Below are 19167 nucleotides of genomic sequence, written 5' to 3' on the forward strand. Positions count from 1 at the left end.
CAGAGAGAAAGATAGATGATGGTGAATGTGTTGGGCAGCAGGGCTAGAGGGGCTCCAGAAGGTGGCACTGTCGGTGGCTGTGCAGCTGAAAAGACAGAGATGACGAGAGTGAGAGAGAGAGGTCATCAGAGCTAAGGAAAAAAGGGGTTGGGTATCCAACATCAAAGGGAGGGCACAGTGCCCATGGAGTTCTGAATAAACATTGTTACTACTTGTCGACAAGTAAGCTTCATGTGTGTTTACTCTCTTGCCATGGCTCATCCTGTGTCATGACTATCAATGGCCCTGGGTTCACGAGGGTTTTGGTAGCTGCAGTCACTTATTTCAGCAAATATTTAAAACTAATTCACACCCCCCCCCCCCCCCACCTCAAAACAGAGAGATTGTAAGAGTAAAACCAATGATTCTGTGGATTAAGAGGTGCTAGTCAATGTACTTTGAGCATGTAATTATGTTGTCTCCTGGCCACTTCACACAGAGTTTTTACTAGGCATAGCAATCTGAAAGAATATCAAGGAGGAGATTCAGGACATATGTCTTGTCTTGTTTGCCTGAGCCAGAAAATTAGCAGGAAGAGCCATAGACTCTCTGTGGAGCGGTTGCCTATTCTATTCAACTCAGTGGATGGGAATATAGATGGCTTTATATTGTATAGATAAGCCAGTTCTACTTTACCAGCAGGTTAAGGGGGTGAACGTACAATGGGAGATTCAATTGAAACATAAAATTGCAGCATTGGAAAAAATTTTATCCATCCAACTGCTAGTAGGGGACACTAAAAAATCAGAAGCATACAGATCATATTATGGAGGTTGTTTGCCTAGGGGTTTTGTGATAGACATTGTGAAATGAACAGCCTTGTCAAACGAAAAAAGGTTTGGGGCAGCCACCCGTATACTTGAATCCTGGCTGCATAAAGGCAAATTATGAGCAGAGTTGTATACATATTTGAGTCCAAGACAGAACTGAGTTCATGCAGGAAATGTTCTGGGTTTTATGGCATTTAGGCGGAAGTGGTGTCATGGAGACTGGAACCAGAAATGACTCATGGGAATCTGACAGGATTTCCCATGTCTGGTCTGCAGCGATTAAAGAGAAAGGTTTAATGTATCCCGCCACCCCCTGGCCTGGCGTGAAATTATCTTCTTTTGGTCCTTTTCGCTGCCATCCATGTGCACATGTATGACAACATCTTTAAAGATTAATTTACAAGGAGCACAGAAGAACAGTACAATAGGATGATGTGATTTAAAGGCTACAGTGCTTTTGTACACAAACAACACCACATTTCCTCTCTACAGAAAGAAAACATTTTCTTGTGGACATTGACAGAAGACACAGCTGTGCCTTTCCTATCAGGTTGGTGGTGTGTGGATTTTGAATGGTCTATATTTTAGCAGTCAAATTAGGACAGACATATTTATAACACATTTAACATTTTAATATAACACAAATTCAATAGTTTAAGTGTCACAAATTTCACAGGTCCCAATGACCATTACATTCTAATAACATATACTGTAATGTGAGTGCTAAAATAAATAAAATACAAAATTCACACACCATTGACCTGATAGGAAATGTACAATTGTATCTTTTCAGGTGGGTTTCCACTCAAAAATAAATCAGAATGTACAATTTTAAGAGAACTGGTTATAAATAGGGCGTCACGGTGGCGTTTGCATGTTCTCCCTGTGTCTGCGTGGGTTTCCTCCCACACTCCAAAAACATGGAGGTTAGGTGCATTGGCGATCCTAAATTGTCCCTAGTGTGTGCTTGGTGTGTGTGTGTGTCATACGGTGGGCTGACACCCTGCCTGGGATTTGTTCCCTGCCTTGCGCCCTGTGTTGGCTGGGATTGGCTCCAGCAGACCCCCATGACCCTGTAGTTAGGATATAGCGGGTTGGATAATGGATGGATGGATGGTTATACAGTAAATATGATTTGTTTGTAATAAATATGTTTGTAAGATCTATTTACAAGTCTAAAACGTATAGACATGAATGTATACATATAAAAGCACAAACATAGTAATTAAAAGTGCTTTATTTTTAATATGGTTGAATAGTCAATCTACATTAAAAAGTGGTCCATTAATCTTAATGTCTTTTCTCCCTGTCTTTTTTCTTTGAATAGTGCAAATTACTACTAGATGGAATAAGTGAGATTTCAGTGATACCGGATATGTTGGTTTCAATGCAGATTCCTCTACTGACCTGTTATATTATTTATGTTGTTAAGTAGGCAGAAAAAAGCATTAAAGAACTCTTTTAATAATGATCTAACAGGTAATGCACATTGAAAAGTTACCAAATAGCATTTTTCGCACAGCAAGCTATTAGCCATGCTTCAAAATTGTCTCTTAGTGAAATATATCTATAATTTATGACACATATTAGTACTGTATATGTCATTATAAAACTGGAGAGACAGGTAGGATTTCAGTTAAATGAAAATTCATTTTACATAGGCATGGCACCATTGTGCTTTATTCTAATAATGCATTTTGAAGTTGTAATAATCCATAAAAATATATTTTTATTTCTTTTTGCTCATATATTTACAAGTGTGGGTGGCATGGTGGCGCAGTGGTAGTGCTGCTGCCTCGCAGTTAGGAGACCCGGGTTCGCTTCCCGGGTCCTCCCTGCGTGGAGTTTGCATGTTCTGCCTGTGTCTGCGTGGGTTTCCTCTGGGCTCTGCAGTTTCCTCCCACAGTCCAAAGACATGTGGGTTAGGTGGATTGGCGATACTAAATTGGCCCTAGTGTGTGCTTGGTGTGTGGATGTGTTTGTGTGTGTCCTGCGGTGGGTTGGCACCCTGCCCAGGATTGGTTCCCTGCCTTGTGCCCTGTGTTGGCTGGGATTGGCTCCAGCAGACCCCCGTGACCCTGTGTTCGGATTCAGCGGGTTGGAAAAGGGATGGATGGATGGATTTACAAGTGTGGTGTGTTTACACAGACAGTTGCTATAATGAAGAAAATATGACTGTCATTGTATTCATCACTGACACCAAAACAGTTTCATAGTGTAAAGTCTACTGTATACAGTATATATACACATTTTCTTCAGTGGATATCAACTTCTTTCACTTTCAGAAAACAAAGGGGAGCGTAAATAACGTTTATTGTGACTTAATTAGTTCTGGCTACTGTATTTCTTTTGTTATATATACTGTAAATGATGATTGTTGTCAAAAGGTCGCTGAGTTTAATGAAAAACGGGGCATTGTGAAATTATCTTACTTAGTGTTTAACTTACACAAGCCATGTCTTTTTCAGGCATATAATCGGGAACAGACTGATGGAAATGTTTTTTTTTTAACAGTTTTAATCTAGACTTCTGATTAGAAGCATAAATTTAAAGGGTCATTTTTTTGCAAGTACATCGTATATCTGAGAAATGTTTTTACACAACATTTGAAAAAGAAAATAAATGTAACCAATTGCATCACAAATGTTGTAAGTAATAACAAATGTAAATGTAAAATGAAAGGGTCTAAACTCCTCATTCATAGGCAGTATGGCTGAATGGTTAAATCTTTAGGACTTCAAACCCTGAGGTTTTGGTTTTAGATCCCACTACTGACACTATGTGACCCTGAGCAAGTCACTTCACCTGCCTGTGCTCCAGTTAGAACAATAAAAGAAATGTAACCAATAGTATGTCAAATGTTGTAAGTTACTTTGGATAAAGACATTGACCAAATAAGTAAAAGTAATTGTTTATAATGCATGATTGGTTTAAACATTAAATTAGGTAGTATAGGGTCATGTACAATGAACTAATAAATTATTTGTAAGGATGTAAAGAAGCATTATGCAATCATCTATCATAATCTAATCCTTGTAAACAGATTGGAAAAAAAAACTTTTCCAAATATAACTGAACCATTCTTAAACACTTAGATAACTTTTAACCCCTAATTTCTCCTTGATATTAAATAGTTAATTCATAAATTACCTAATTAAGAATCTGTTAATGGGTCATTAATAAAAAAAATATTTCTGCATATTAAGCTACAGAAACTGGGTCTTCACCCCTGTAGTACAGAGGGAAGGTGTGCCTCCTAGGTAGACTATCATGGTGGACTTTTCTCATAGCAAAATGTGGTTATGAAATTTATGTAAGAGGAAAACAATTATGCACTGCTCTTTCAAATGCTTTACATTTTCACCACTTTTTTAAAGCTATTTTCTCTTGATTGCACAAATATTTAGTGATAAACACTGCCATTGCACAGGCATATTGAAGCATGATGAACAAAGACACAAAAGTAGCAGAAGGCAGCTCAAAGTGCATAGGTGCTGTGGGTCGCAGCAGATAGTAAATTACCTAAAGTAGATGCTGATTATTAAAATAAAAAAATGATGTGTCCATTTTTTTGTACTTTAAAGAGCACACAATATGAATAAAATATCTACTCTATATACTGGCTGCAGGTTTGTTTTTCTTTTTTTCATTTTTTTTTTTAACTCAAGGCCCCAGGAGTCCATGTTTGATTTCCAGCTCAACCGCTGTCTATGTGGACTTTGTACATCTTCTCAGTCTCTTTCTCTGTCTACATGGGCTTTCCAAATGATATCAGCCTTCTTTCTCCTTTCCAAAGATGTGAGTGTTAGGTTAATTGGTGTCTCTAATTTGGCCTACTGTGCATGTAAAGTATGTGTATAAAGATGAACTGCCTGTTTACTGCCTTGTGCGTGATGCTAGAAATACCGTAGAATTGAATGAAGCAATGTCAGAAAATAGTTGGAAAACCTGTAAGACAAAAATACATCAGTGTTTGCTTTAACTATTCATTCATTTAATTTGCTCAGAGGTAGTGCAACAAAAATAATTAACACGTGCATCACAGGTAAATTAATAGAAACATGATAGCAGGAAGTGAAACAAGCTAAAATACTGGACATATTATGTAGAAGCATTTTATTATATTTGCAGTTAATAACATTACGTATTCTTACACTGGAAATATTTTGACAAGGTACTCTTTGCAGTACACCAGATTACAAAGCATTTTGGGATTACTTAGGCTCACTACTCTCCTCTTTCCTCCTAGATATCTATAGTTGGACTTAACTCTATCAGCTGTCAAGTAATTAGGTACATACAGTAATACAAAGAGCATCTACTGAGATAATCATATCTGTCCATTTGTCTGTCCATATAAAACAATTCTGCACTCAGTGTACCGATTATGTTGAAATTTGACAGAGTTATTCTTCAAGGAAATTTGTCAGGATAGCTTAATGTTCAGTAAAATGCCTTGAATACAGCATGTTGTACACACTTTCTAAAAAATTCAAAATCTTCCAATGAAAAGCATCCCCAGGACAGGGGATAGGGTCATGTCGGATGTAGGCAGATGACTGAGTATAACCATATGAGAAAGGTACAACATTAGATGTGTATTTGTCCATTCGATTTACAAATAACGATATTATTTATTCAATATGTCAATCATTTTCTAACCTTCTTAGTCCTGAATATGGTCACAGATTTATTCAATATGGTATGTAATGATATTGTTTATTTATTCATCACTCTACAAGGTAAGTACAGTGTCCCTTATTGTACCAAAATGCAGGAATAGGACTTATTATATGCCAACAGTTTACTTCTGCCTCTGCCTTATCCTGTGCATGTCTCTGCGGTTGTGTGGCATCTTGTGCAAACCTCAGTCATTGTAGCTCACATCTTCTGCTCCTTGAAATTGAAGCAGGTAAGTTACATAATATTCATGTCCCCAAAAAAATGTATGAAGGTGATGATGCTAAAAGTGATTAAATAATTGTCTGAATTTCCCCTTGGGATTAATAAAGTATCTATCTATCTATCTATCTATCTATCTATCTATCTATCTATCTATCTATCTATCTATCTATCTATCTATCTATCTATCTATCTATCTATAAATGCTCATTGTTTCTGTTACACTAAAAACAACCCGCATAGGTGCATTAACTAAAGATTATGATGTTTGAGTGTTTCTCTGACACTGTAAATTATTTCCAAAGTGCCACAATGATCTGCTATCTATTATGTTCAAACGTAGCCAACAATTTTAGCTTGAGACTTCAGCACAGATTTTAAATATGTGAAAAATTTTATGTTTAAAAAAATCTGTTATTCTGAGACCCCGAGCGAGGCACCATCATCTAAGGGGCACCATTTATGAAAGTTAAGGGATGCACGCTCTGAACACCAATGGGGGAAAGATCGTCAAACTCAGAGGATACTAAACAGGCACTGTCACCTGATTGGGACAGTTTATGAAAGTGAAAGTGAGCACGTTGTGTACACTGAGGGGAGTGGGCACCTCAAAGGGATGCCATTTTTGCTACTGATAAGGCACATGCTCTGGACACCGAGTAGGACCAACAGGTCATTGAAGTCTTATAATATTGATATTATAATACCAACTGCCTACTAACTACAAAGAGTGACGTCTGTCCTCCCTGCTCTAGGGCTCCAAATGGGCTTCAACTAGCACTTCTAAACACAACAAACAATACCACATGAATCTTTTTGTCATTTGAGCTGGAATGTGTTGTCTATGAAATCAATTTCAGGTACATGATATTATAAAAGGGTAATAAAGACATATTTTATGTAAATTGCTAGTACACATAGTTACATTCTATTGTCACTGTTATTTTTGAGTATGACTCATTGTTACAAAAATATGTAATAAACAAAATTGTGATGACAAACTGTTTGCTGCAACTTTCTAACTACAGCTAACCAAGTCTCCAAATGCACCAGAATTTTACGTCTTGTGTAAAAATTGAATTCTAATTTTTCATCTAGCTTTGAGAAAACCTACAGTACTACTCTTTTTCAGCCCTATTTGCAGTTTGTTCTTTATTGGTGGTTAACTATTTATTTTCAAATAACAAACTGTTATAATGTTTTTTGTAAGTGGTCTACAATAGAGAATAGTAACAGCGCAGGCGTAGCCAAATGCTAATGTCAAACGGTGTTAACATTGTGTAAATATTACTTATGCACGACATAACACTATACTGTTCAGCAGAATGGATAATATTCATTGCTATTACATTAACCAAAACAGAAATTTTAATTAACCATAGGCAAACTTACCTGCTCTTTGGCGTCTTGTTAGCAGAAAACTCCAAGCTAAAGTTTTAAACCTTTTGGACACCCAACTTCTGGTCAGTGCATGCCTTCTTTTTGCAACCGCCATGAACATCGAGCACTCACGCACCACCTCAGAGCGCAGTTCACAATCATCAGGAAGTCAGGGCTGTATTGTTTTACTAGATTTGTAGCAGCTAATTTCTGATTAAAAAACCAGAAGGTTTAAATAAAGTAACATAAATTTGCACTTTCAAAACAAAAACTTTACTGTTTGTGCCTAGATAAAGAGTCAAAAAAACAAAAGAAAATCCCAGCTCCTACATAACATGATCAAACAAATGGTAAGACAAAGCTGAAATTAGCTACTTATTTGCAACTCCTTATGCAGCTCATTTTATTGAGTATATGTGTGCGTGAAAACATAATAAAGGAAAATATACAAAATAACGGTCTTGTGTTAAAATGAATGGTGGTACAATAAAAGCAGCTTTGGGCAGAAGACAACACCCACCGGCCACAATGAGGAGTATTTCAAAAAGCATTTTTTTTCCTACTATCTGCTGTTTTTATAGTTACTGAATATTTACACTTCAAAGCAAATACTTTTTTTTTATGTCCTTGAAGTATTGCATTTCTTGCCATAAACCCAGATCTAATACAGATGGATTGCAATGGGAAAGAGAATTTTATATGACCTGCTTAAACTTATAATATCTACTTTTACAATAATAAATTGTAGCATTCCAAACTAATTAACTGTTATTTTTTCACTTTTAAGTGCACATTTATTACATGTATAAAAAGTGATATTAAAATGCTTATACAATTCAGTTGTTAAGAATATTAAGTTTTTACTTATTGAGAAAATGACTTGATAGTAAATTAAGCTAAATATTAAGCCATGTCACTAATATGTCCCACTCATTTTTTCTACATATAATCCATTATTTTGTATCAATAGATGTATCTCTTTCACAGTTCATTTATGTTTAATACTACATGTACTTAGTAAGTATTGTGTATGAACATGAATAGCCACATATACCGAACTATGATTTAAACAAAACATATTAGAATTATAGTAAATTTTTATAGAACCTTTTCATATAGGAATGGCCTTGCATTTTATGGGTTTTTGCTATATGCAGAAAAGTAAACCATGAAAGAAACATCTGCTGCTTCAGAGTCTTTATAGAGTTTGTTTTGCATGCTTTACAAGAAAACAAAAAAGATCAAATGCTTTATATATTGTATCTTTCCTGTAAACTCTACCATAATGTATTAAAGAAGGACTATTCCTTTCATTCTTTTTAATTTTCTTATGGTCAGCACCACAAAACAGAAATAAAGAATGTAGTCTTTGTGATTCTATTCTTTTTTTTTGCAAAAAATATATTTCTAGGAACTGTTCTGTGTGTGATACCAGAAAACTCTTCTACTTTTTATAATTAGTGTCTTCTGTGTATACATCTGTCCTACAACAGGAAGCAAATCATTCTGACTATTCACTTATCCAAAGGGGAAGTTACAAAAAGCTGTCAGTCTATTGCACAAATTCTAGTTAGTAAGCATATCAGTCTTAATAACTACAGTTACTGGATCTAAAGGTCTTGAAGAGGTTAGATTGCATGACTGGACTCAAAACTGTTCAGCACAGGTTTAAATTTCCAAACTATAAAATGTTCATTGCATTCTGTGACAGTCAATTAACTTGCTGCCTGTAAGTGCACAAATGATTTCAAGGGTATGGCAAGGTCAGCCACAATCTTGGAACGACAAACATGACACATCAGACAGATGAACTTCTCTTCTGTTTGAATAGTCCAAAACACCCATTCTTCTTGATCTCTCATGGCTGCATTGTACGAATTGTACTTTATGGTGAGCCCTCATTGGTTGTCAGTACTAGCACAAACAAGAGCATACCACTACGATTTAAGACAAAATAAAACCGTGATGAGTAGCAGACCAAGCTGACCAAGTCCAGAGGGAGTCAAATTACATGACTGGCGACCATTTGAGCAAGCTGCGACTGCCCACACTCTTTAAGATTATGTAAATCACGGATGTCTATCTCCAATCCAATAGGGCGACTGTGGCTGCAGATTTCCCTTTCTGCTGCTTTCCTAATCAGTAATCAGTCTCTGCTAATAATTTCCTTCTTTTTCCTTCATTTTAATTGGTTTGTTTTTTTAAGACCGGGTCCTCTGAATTGCTCCTTTTTTTCCCCTATATGACAGCCAAAGAAAAATGAGATGTTTAGTCAGCCACCAGGTGACCATGGAAGTTGGGGCCTCAAACTCGAACCAAGTTCTTCATTAGACGATTTTTGTTATTAATTAAACCCGCTATTTAATTCCACAACTTGTTGCACCTGTATTCTGCCAAAGCAGACATTTCCAAAACTAGTTGGTTTTCTTTTTTCTAAGAGTATGGTCAACATGTTTTGTGGACCTGAGCAGATCAGCATTACTAAAACTTCACCTTTCTTTATTTTCAGTTATTGTGTGATGGACACAGGTTAGCTAGTCAAGTGTCAGCTTGCATTGTAACTCATTATTGTTTAGCTGCTAATTAAGAAAAAAAAGACAAACAATTAAGGGGGCCTGAGTCTTAAGTTTCAAGCCAATAAAAAATAAGGAAAACAATTAGCAGCAAAAAAAACTGTCACTACTTATGGTTAGAATGAAAATCTGCAATCATGGTAGCCTTCCATGATCTCAGTTGGCCAACAATGATCTGAAAATTGCCTAAAAGTCATGTAGTGTGATGGGGGCTTTAAGACCCCATTTGGGAACCATTAATCGCTCAAAACAGACTGAGGAAAATTCAGAAATTATTATATCAAATCAAGTTTAATATAACTAAATGTAACATTCTACACATAAGATACAGATATTCAAAATAATTATGTTAACATTACCATTTTGTTGCTAGAAAATAATCTTTAACAGAAAGACTTCCGTGTCCTTATAGAAACATCATTGGCCTTAACCAGACAGTGCACAGAGGTAATTTTAAAGTAACTGGAAGTTGTGTTTATTGTACAATAGTAAAAGGAATTTTCAGCTTACACATATCTTTTCATTTCATTAATGCTATGTATCAAATAATCAGTTTGAAATACAAAAATACAAATATGTAAAGTGCACATTAGAAAATTTAAAAACTGTTAAGAACAGATTGTCTTCACCCAGATATGATTTCTTTGAGCTTGAAAAGGTCAACTTTTCCACCCATTAATTGTATCTGCACGCATTCCTGTTGTATTCTTTCAAAAAACCAATGGATTTCCAGAAGATTCGGTGCGTTGACCTGTTTCCATAAGGCCTCCTTGTCCTCCATGAGAGGCAGCTTGTTTACATTACTATTCCCTGCCACTTCAATAGTTAAAGCTTTCCTTGGAGTCCCTCTCTTCAATATGTTGCATTTTTGAAAGAACGCAGAGTCGTCACAATCCTGAATTCTTCTAGCTTTTAAAGACTTGCATCAAAGCATCTTATGCTTTATCACAATATTACCAATGTGGACATTTTGAGAGTGCTCCATAATTCATCATAATCTTCTGTGTGTTGCATTCTCAGCTGCTCTTGCCTTTCCATTTATTTCTGCTCTTCCTATCCCCTCCCAAAACTCATGCATACTGAGTATTTTTCTGCTGCCTTTAGCAACTATGGTAATCCATTTATTTTATACTTATTAGCTGTAACTTCACTTTTGCTGAACATATAACCTAGCCTATTTAAGTCACTTTTAAAATATTATTTATTGTGACTGTTGCTGAATAAACGGTTTACTAAATGTTTTCAGCAAAAATTAACAGTACATTTTATTTATATAGTGCCTTTTTCGTGCTCAAAGCTCTTAAATACAGATTACAAAGCAAGTGCCTAACAACCATTGATATTCTCTACTTATCATGGAGTGTACTAACCTCACTAAATTCAATTAAAAAGTACTAGTAAAAGAATCCTTGCAGAATGTCCCTGATTAATCCAAGTGATGCTATGAATAAGTAAAATAAGCCATATATGAGACAAAGAGTAACAAAATGTTATTTTTACATGGGATGGATATAGCTGATTTTGATTTGTTTCCTTACAGTATATATTTAGTACTAGCTGTGCCACCCATGTAAGACAGGTTGAAATCTAAGTTATAAACATAGACCACACCATTAATGTTTGCAGTGGACCACCTATCGGAATGCATTTTGTAATGCATGTTATAATAAAATGCATTACATTTGTCATTCCAACAGAGAGTGCATCAAAAATATTTGTAGGATTAAAATGCATTTCTACAAATGTTAGTGATATGCCATTTATTAGAATGACAAGAGCAATGTATTGTATAACTACAAATATTTGTGATGCACCATCTATTGCACGGGTGTCAAACTCCAGTCCTGGGGCGCTGCAGTGGCTGCAGGTTTTCATTCTAACCATCTTCTTCATTAGTGACAAGTTTTTGCTGCTAATTAACCTCTTTTGCCTTAGTTTTAATTAACTTGATTCAGGCCTCTTAGTTTTCTCTTTTTCCTTAATTAGCAGCCAAATAATAATGAGATATAAAACAAGCCACAACATGACCAGCTCACCTGTGCCCATCACACAGTATCTGAAAATAAAGAAAGGTGATGGTCTTGGTAAGGTTGATCTATCAGGCCACTAAAACATTTTGACGGTGTTCTTAGAAAAAAACAGAAAAATCAACGGTTTTGAAAAACGTCTGCTGTGGCAGAAAGAGAGCAGCAACAAGCTATGGAATTAAATAATGGGTTTAATTAATAGCAAGAATCAGCTTTTCATTAAGAGGTTGGTTGGAGTTTGAAATCCCACTTTAGCTGGTCATCTGTTGGCTCGTTTCACATCTCATTTCTTTTTGGCTGTCATTAAATGAAGAAAGGAATAAATTCAGAGGACTGAATCCTTAGAAACAGGCTCATTACAATAAACGGGAAAGGAGTTAAATAGCAGTAAAAACTGGTCACTGATCAGGAAAAGGGTTAGAATGAAAACCTGCAGCCACTGTGGCCCTCCAGGCCCAGAGTTTGACACCCTTGATCTAATGGAATGACAGAGACATGCCAATTGGATGGACATACAGATGCACAAACCCACACCATTTATACGTTTATTAAAGAGGATTTCTTTTTCTGTTTATTGACCTTGTGTACTTGGGTATACACTTTGTTTCATCTTCTTCGCTATACATTTCCAGACTGAAACACACCATCAATTTCTCACCTCACACTTCACATCTAATTTTGATCTTCAGATGGGAGAAGATAGGCTGCTGCTGAATCTGCAGACAAAGCCAGTTAAGGGAGTGCTTACTGTTTAGTGTATTTAAATTGAAGTAGCAGACATAGAGCTTGTGAGTAGCATCTGATTTGAGCAGTAATTAGAGTGAACTCCAAGAAAGCTGAGGCCAGAAATTGCTTTCAGAGAACAGACAAATGTAGTCAAAACTGAAGTGAATGCACAGGATTCGACATATGAACTCCCTTGACTAATTCAAGTGTATCTGAGAGAGGGGGTATTAGAGGCAGAGTTTTAGAAGGACAGATTTATTTCTATATAACCCAACACCACATAACATGACACTGTAAAAACCCAGTTAATTTAATTCTGGATTGCTGCAGCAGTAAAGGTATTATGAAACATAACTCTGGAGAAGGTGCCAATCATCAATTAGTGCAATCTTAAATAATCTTATATGTACATGGGAGAAAAACAGTAGAAACCAGTACTTTGTTGAGGGTATGTAGTGTATGCATTTTGGTATACAGACTGTGTATTTCAATATGCATCATATTCATTTTAGTACACAGCATGTTTTTGTACACAGAGTATACATTAAAGTCTCTCCTATAACAATTTACTGTATTTATGTTCTTTATAGTGAAACCTCATTATGTACAAATACATCAAATTATTTGAAATAAAACATATTATACAGAACAGCACACATTACATTTTATCTGATCCTAGTCAAGCTGCAGGTAAAACAAATTCTGGAAAGTAAGTTGCACTTTGAGCAACAAACGATTACGCAGCAGTCCAAACAAAAATAAAGAAGACATTAGAATGCATTATTTTCAGACAACAGATACAAAGTAAATCGGCATATGAATAAATGAAACACTTTCCTGTTTTTATTGAGGGAAAATGAAGGGACTTCACCTAAAACCTAAAAAAAATAACAATATGCAGTACCCCACCCCATTAGTAGTAAACTGTGCAATATCTATTCCAGTAAACGGTCTTGCTACCTTGAAACAAAAAAAGAAGGAATTTAAAATTGTCACCTGAGCAGCACGTTATTTTTTTTTTTTTTTTTTGAATGTACTTTAGGAACTTTTCTGTCAGCCAAAGGACTATCAGTAATGTCATAGTCAAACTCTTTATTGAAGTTATATTAGTGCAATCTATCAATAATATGTTGAAAAATCTATAACTTACAGCTGAATTTTGCCCTTGTGTGCAGTTCACTTTATGAAGTACAGTCTTCACAGGCAAGCTCAGGACTGTGCTGCTCATTTTTCAAGTAGCATGATGTTTAATGATTTTGTCAAAAATATAAAAACTGACTAGCATGTGCAATTTATATGCCTTTTGTCTGTCAAGAAGTCATGCCATTCAATTTATGACTAAAACCATTAAATAAGACTCTGATATTACGAATCTCACCAGCCGAAAATATATCAGGCTGCTGTTATTGCCTTCGGAGATTCAAGATCGTTTTAGCGTTTGCCGCTCCTTTATTAAAGGTAGTGTTCTACTGGGATCTTGTCAACAAGAAAGAATGATACAATTTCATTTAATTAGCTGTACTGAGAGTTGACACGATTGTTTGCCAGATCAATCACAAAGTTGTGAAGAAAGAACTTTTGTTGCATTCTTTAAAGTGCTAGCTAAAATAATATACTTGAATTTGGTCCATTTTGGAAAAATACATTGCTATTCATTGTCACATGAAATATGGAAGGCTCTTTAAAACACTGTAGCATTAAGATAAAAGAAAAGTTAGTTGTGATACTATGCAATCCTGGTCTCCCAAATGTAATGTAAAAGATTTAAAGCATGACTTTAATGATTTGATAATTATTATATTGATAAACGTAAATGAGAATTACAATATGCGGTTAAATTGTTAACTAATTATTTATAAGAACGTTTAACTAGCATTTTTTTTATAGACCCATGGTTATTGACAAGATATTCTGAAGAAATGAAGAAAACAAACTTTCCAATGAGTTACATAAACCAAATGTTTAAGTATGATGAGGTTACTAGCAACAATATGTGCAATTGCTACAATTAGGCTATTAAAATGAAGAAAGAAGACAAGCAAAGGACAAATATGTGTCAGGTGGACTGAAATGTAAAATTAAATTCTAAATTTAATTCAAAAAAACACTTTGCAACCTTTGTGGTTTCATACAGTCATTTTGCATATGTGCAATCGAAACTTTGCGTAAGTACATAAATAACTAGTTACTATTAAAAGTGCTAAAAGTAAACAAACTCAATAATCAAAACAAATTATAGTCATAAGTATATGCACTGGTAGTTAAAATGTAAAATCAATGGTACAGTATTGATGATTTACATTTTTGTACTTTCCATTGCTGATGACACCATGTACCTCACCTTTGTGTGTGCACTGTGCATTTCTGCAAACTTTTTATTTTGTTCAACAGTTTTTTTTTTCAAAGCAAAAGATAAGAGGGTAAATTTTAAACAGAATGAGATAACGTTTCTTTTACGGTAATTTTAACTAGTTTTACAATGTGCTGCATAGCAATCAAGGTAATTATATACAAACCTATTAAAGTTGTGAAATTTATTATGCGCACCAATATAAATATTTATATTCTCCATGAATTTTACTTTATTATGTTTTAATTCTAGCTATATGACTTTCGTTTCACACTGTTTTTTTTATCTGTATAGAGCTGATTCTTGCCTATTCTGCAATGTGGCATTTTCAAGAGGAAATGTGACACATAGGATGAACGTACGCATTTCCTTAGGAGGTGGGCAACATCCTGCCTTTAACTCTGTTAACTGTGGATTGTTTCATTATCTCAAGGATATGTTGGTTCAAAATAAGGTATTGTACTACGTATGTGAGACAGGATTTCTGCAAATGCCTGAGAGGAACTAATCAATCAGTTCCCTAACAAACAAAAATGTATATGTTTACTGTTTCTACAGGGCTAACTAGTCAGCAAAATCAGGCATGATGATGGGGTAGAACCTTTACATATGATAAGTCAAAGCACAGAAGGTTATTCAAATCTTATCTCTGATCATTGATTAATGTGGCTCATTTTTCTTCCACAAAGTTTAAGATGACTGAGTCATCCCTAATAAGTATGGGCCAGTTAGTATAATGTGCATCTTTGAGAAAACAATGGAGGAACACATATTAAGTATTTAATAGTATTAGTATTGAGATTGAATTCTGCAGAATATTATATAATTCCATTTGTTTATTTGACTAAAGTTAAACTTAAAGCCAAATCTCTACAGGCAAAAATAGGGTAGTTATTTCATCAAGGAAGAAAAACCATTGACATAATTCATCCAACTTAGTGAGGATATAAAATACCTCAACAGTCTCCACAGTAAGACTAGAAATATGAAGTTATGGTATATACACTCTACAGAACTTTATCTTATTATGATTTCCTTTCATTTCAATTTTATTTTGTGATTTTCTGTGGTATCTTTTTAAATCTTTTTAAATCTTTTTAAAAGCATTCGCTTTTGTGTTACTTAGGGAACAATTAAAAATGTGCAGTGCGTGATATCACTGAATTGCCAATATAAAGGCCATGCCATGCATATCCTAAATGATCTGAGTTTACTCAGAAAACACCAATAATTAGAAAGAGATTCTTAATGTTTATATTTCTGGCAAAAAAATATCTGCTTTTGACAATATGATTGCAAGTTTGATTTCTGTGTTTTGTTTTGATGATCAGGCAGTGAAAGACAGAAAAATATCATCTGGGGAAAGACTTTTTCCATTAGACTAATGGGTGACCATAAAGATTTAGATTAATGTGAAAGATGAGACCTGTCACAGGACCAGGGCAGCATCAATTGATTTTGCATCAAAGCAATTTAAATTTATGAGAAATCAGGTTTTCTTGCAGAAAAAGTATCCTGTTGAAGCTTTCTATATCATTATAGAATTACAAATTTGAGTGATCTCAACATTCACAACCAAACAGTGTCCAGTAAGAATCAAGTGGGTAATGGCATGTTGGACTATATGGGGCACTGTTTAAGTTATACTGTGTGCTTGAAAAATATTGTGGAATATTTAGTTTTGCTGTCCATATTAGAAAAACAGTAGAGACAGTTCAAGAAAAGTAGTTTTAACCAAGATAGCAGGTTATGAGCTATGAAAGAAGCTTGAAGGGCTTGATTTGTTTTCTGATTAAGAAAACAGAAATGAAGATATGACATTGTAAAAGTGTTGAAAATTAATGAAGTGAATTAGAATGGTGGAATGGCACAAGGCAAAATGAAATGTGGATGATGATAAATTATACTCAAAACTTTGACGGTCTTCCTTTACACTGACAACCACAAGTACATGCCTTAAGCAACCAAGCAATGTAATACAGTTCAGTACTTTAGGGACCCTCACGTCTTAGCTAGATTACAGTAATCCCTCCTCCATCGCGGGGGTTGCGTTCCAGAGCCACCCGCGAAATAAGAAAATCCGCGAAGTAGAAACCATATGTTTATATGGTTATTTTTATATTGTCATGCTTGGGTCACAGATTTGCGCAGAAACACAGGAGGTTGTAGAGAGACAGGAACGTTATTCAAACACTGCAAACAAACATTTGTCTCTTTTTCAAAAGTTTAAACTGTGCTCCATGACAAGACAGAGATGACAGTTCAGTCTCACAATTAAAAGAATGCAAACATATCTTCCTCTTCAAAGGAGTGCGTGTCAGGAGCAGAGACTGTCATAAAGACAGAGGAAAGCAAACAGATCAATAGGGCTGTTTGGCTTTTAAGTATGCGAAGCACCGCGGCACAAAGCTGTTGAAGGCGGCAGCTCACACCCCCTCCGTCAAGAGCACAGAAAGAGAGAGAGAGAGACAGAGAAAAACAAGCAAGCAAAAATCAATACGTGCCCTTCAGCTTTTAAGTATGCGAAGCACCGTGCAGCATGTCGCTTCAGGAAGCAGCTGCACAGAAGGTAGCAACGTGAAGATAATCTTTCAGCATTTTTAGACGAGCGTCCTTATCGTCTAGGTGTGCGAACAGCCCCCCTGCTCAATCCCCCTACATCAGGATCAGAGAAAGTCAGCGCAAGAGTGAGAGAAAAGTAAGTTGGGTAGCTTCTCAGCCATCTGCCAATAGCATCCCTTGTATGAAATCAACTGGTCAAACCAACTGAGGAAGCATGTACCAGAAATTAAAAGACCCATTGTCCGCAGAAATCCGCGAACCAGCAAAAAATCCGCAATATATATTTAAATATGCTTACATATAAAATCCGCGATGGAGTGAAGCCGCAAAAGGCGAAGCGCGATATAGCGAGGGATTACTGTATTTGCAAAAAATTAGAAGAGCAAAGATTGGGAAACTGTCTTGGGATGGATAACCTGTTCTTGTCAGAACTTTTTTTATATGAATATCACCTTCTTTCGCTTTCAGAAAATGATTAAGTAAGTAAGTAAAGCTTGTTGTGACTTAATTAGTTCTGGCTATTTCTTTTGTTATATACTGTATACAGTAAATGATAATTGCTTTCAAAGGTCATTAATTTGAATGAAAAATAGGGTACAGTAAAATTATCATACATTGTTTTTAACTTACACAAGTCTTTTTCAATCATATAATCAAGGGCAGACGGATGGATTTTTTTTTTACTTAACAGGTTTAAGTAGAGCCACAGATATAAAGGGCCATTTTTTGTAAATATGTTATGCATCTGAGTAATGTTTTTACCCAGCATTTGAATAACTTAATTAAAAAAGAAGCTACCATACTATGCTGCTGTTGCTGTTGTCAGGGTTTAAAATATATCCACTACCCTGTAGAATTAGCAAGCTATCACCATGTGGACTCAAGTCATCTGGTCACTGCTGGGAAAGCACAAGTGTGTGCTGATCAAGAGGAGTCTACCTCATTGTTCCTGCCCTCAGTAATGAAGCCTTAAGACTCATGTATTATTGATGATGATGATGACGACAACGATGATATGCCACATTCTGGTGTCTTAACAGCTGTAATGAATTAAATACATCATCAAAAGTTAATGTGCTACTTTTCTATAATGTTTGACCTTCCACGGGTGGTTTTGAGATGTCGCTCTGAATAATTTGAAATTTTACTCCAGATGCAAGTAAAACAGCAATTCCTTACAGATGTGTGGACCATACAGAATACAAGATAACACTTTATTAAGGAAAGTAAGGAAAGAGACTGCATAATAAACCTTTTTGTACCTTTATAGATAGGCTGTGTGTTGTACAGCTTTGACACTTCACCTGCCTGTGCTCCAATTCAGAAAACAAAATAAATGCAACCAATTGTATCGAAAAATGTTGCATATAGTATATAGCCAAATAAATAAATATAAATGTAAAATGCAAAAGTCTGAACTCATTCTATTTCACAGGCAGTGCGGTTGAAAGGCTTTAGGACTTCAAACTCGTAGGTTTTGGTTTCAGGTCCCACTACTGACACTGTGTCACTTCACCTGCCTGTGTTCAAACTGGAACAATAAAAGAAATGTAACCAATTGTATCTCAAATGTTGTAAGTTGCTTTGGATAAAGACATTGACCAAATAAGTAATTTTAAATGTTTACAATGCATGTTTAGTTGAAGCATTAGATTATACACAATCCTGTACTACCTAACAAATGAATACATTATTGGTAATGTTGTAAAGAAGTATTACACAGTCATCTATCATTTTCTAATCGATTCCTGTAAACCATGGGTGTCGACCTCCATCTGTGGAGGGCCGCAGGTTTTAATTCTAACCCTTTGCCTATTCAGTGACCAATTTTCACTGCT

Source organism: Erpetoichthys calabaricus, chromosome 9 (genome assembly GCF_900747795.2).
Source record: "Erpetoichthys calabaricus chromosome 9, fErpCal1.3, whole genome shotgun sequence".
Taxonomy (NCBI): Eukaryota; Metazoa; Chordata; class Cladistia; order Polypteriformes; family Polypteridae; genus Erpetoichthys; species Erpetoichthys calabaricus.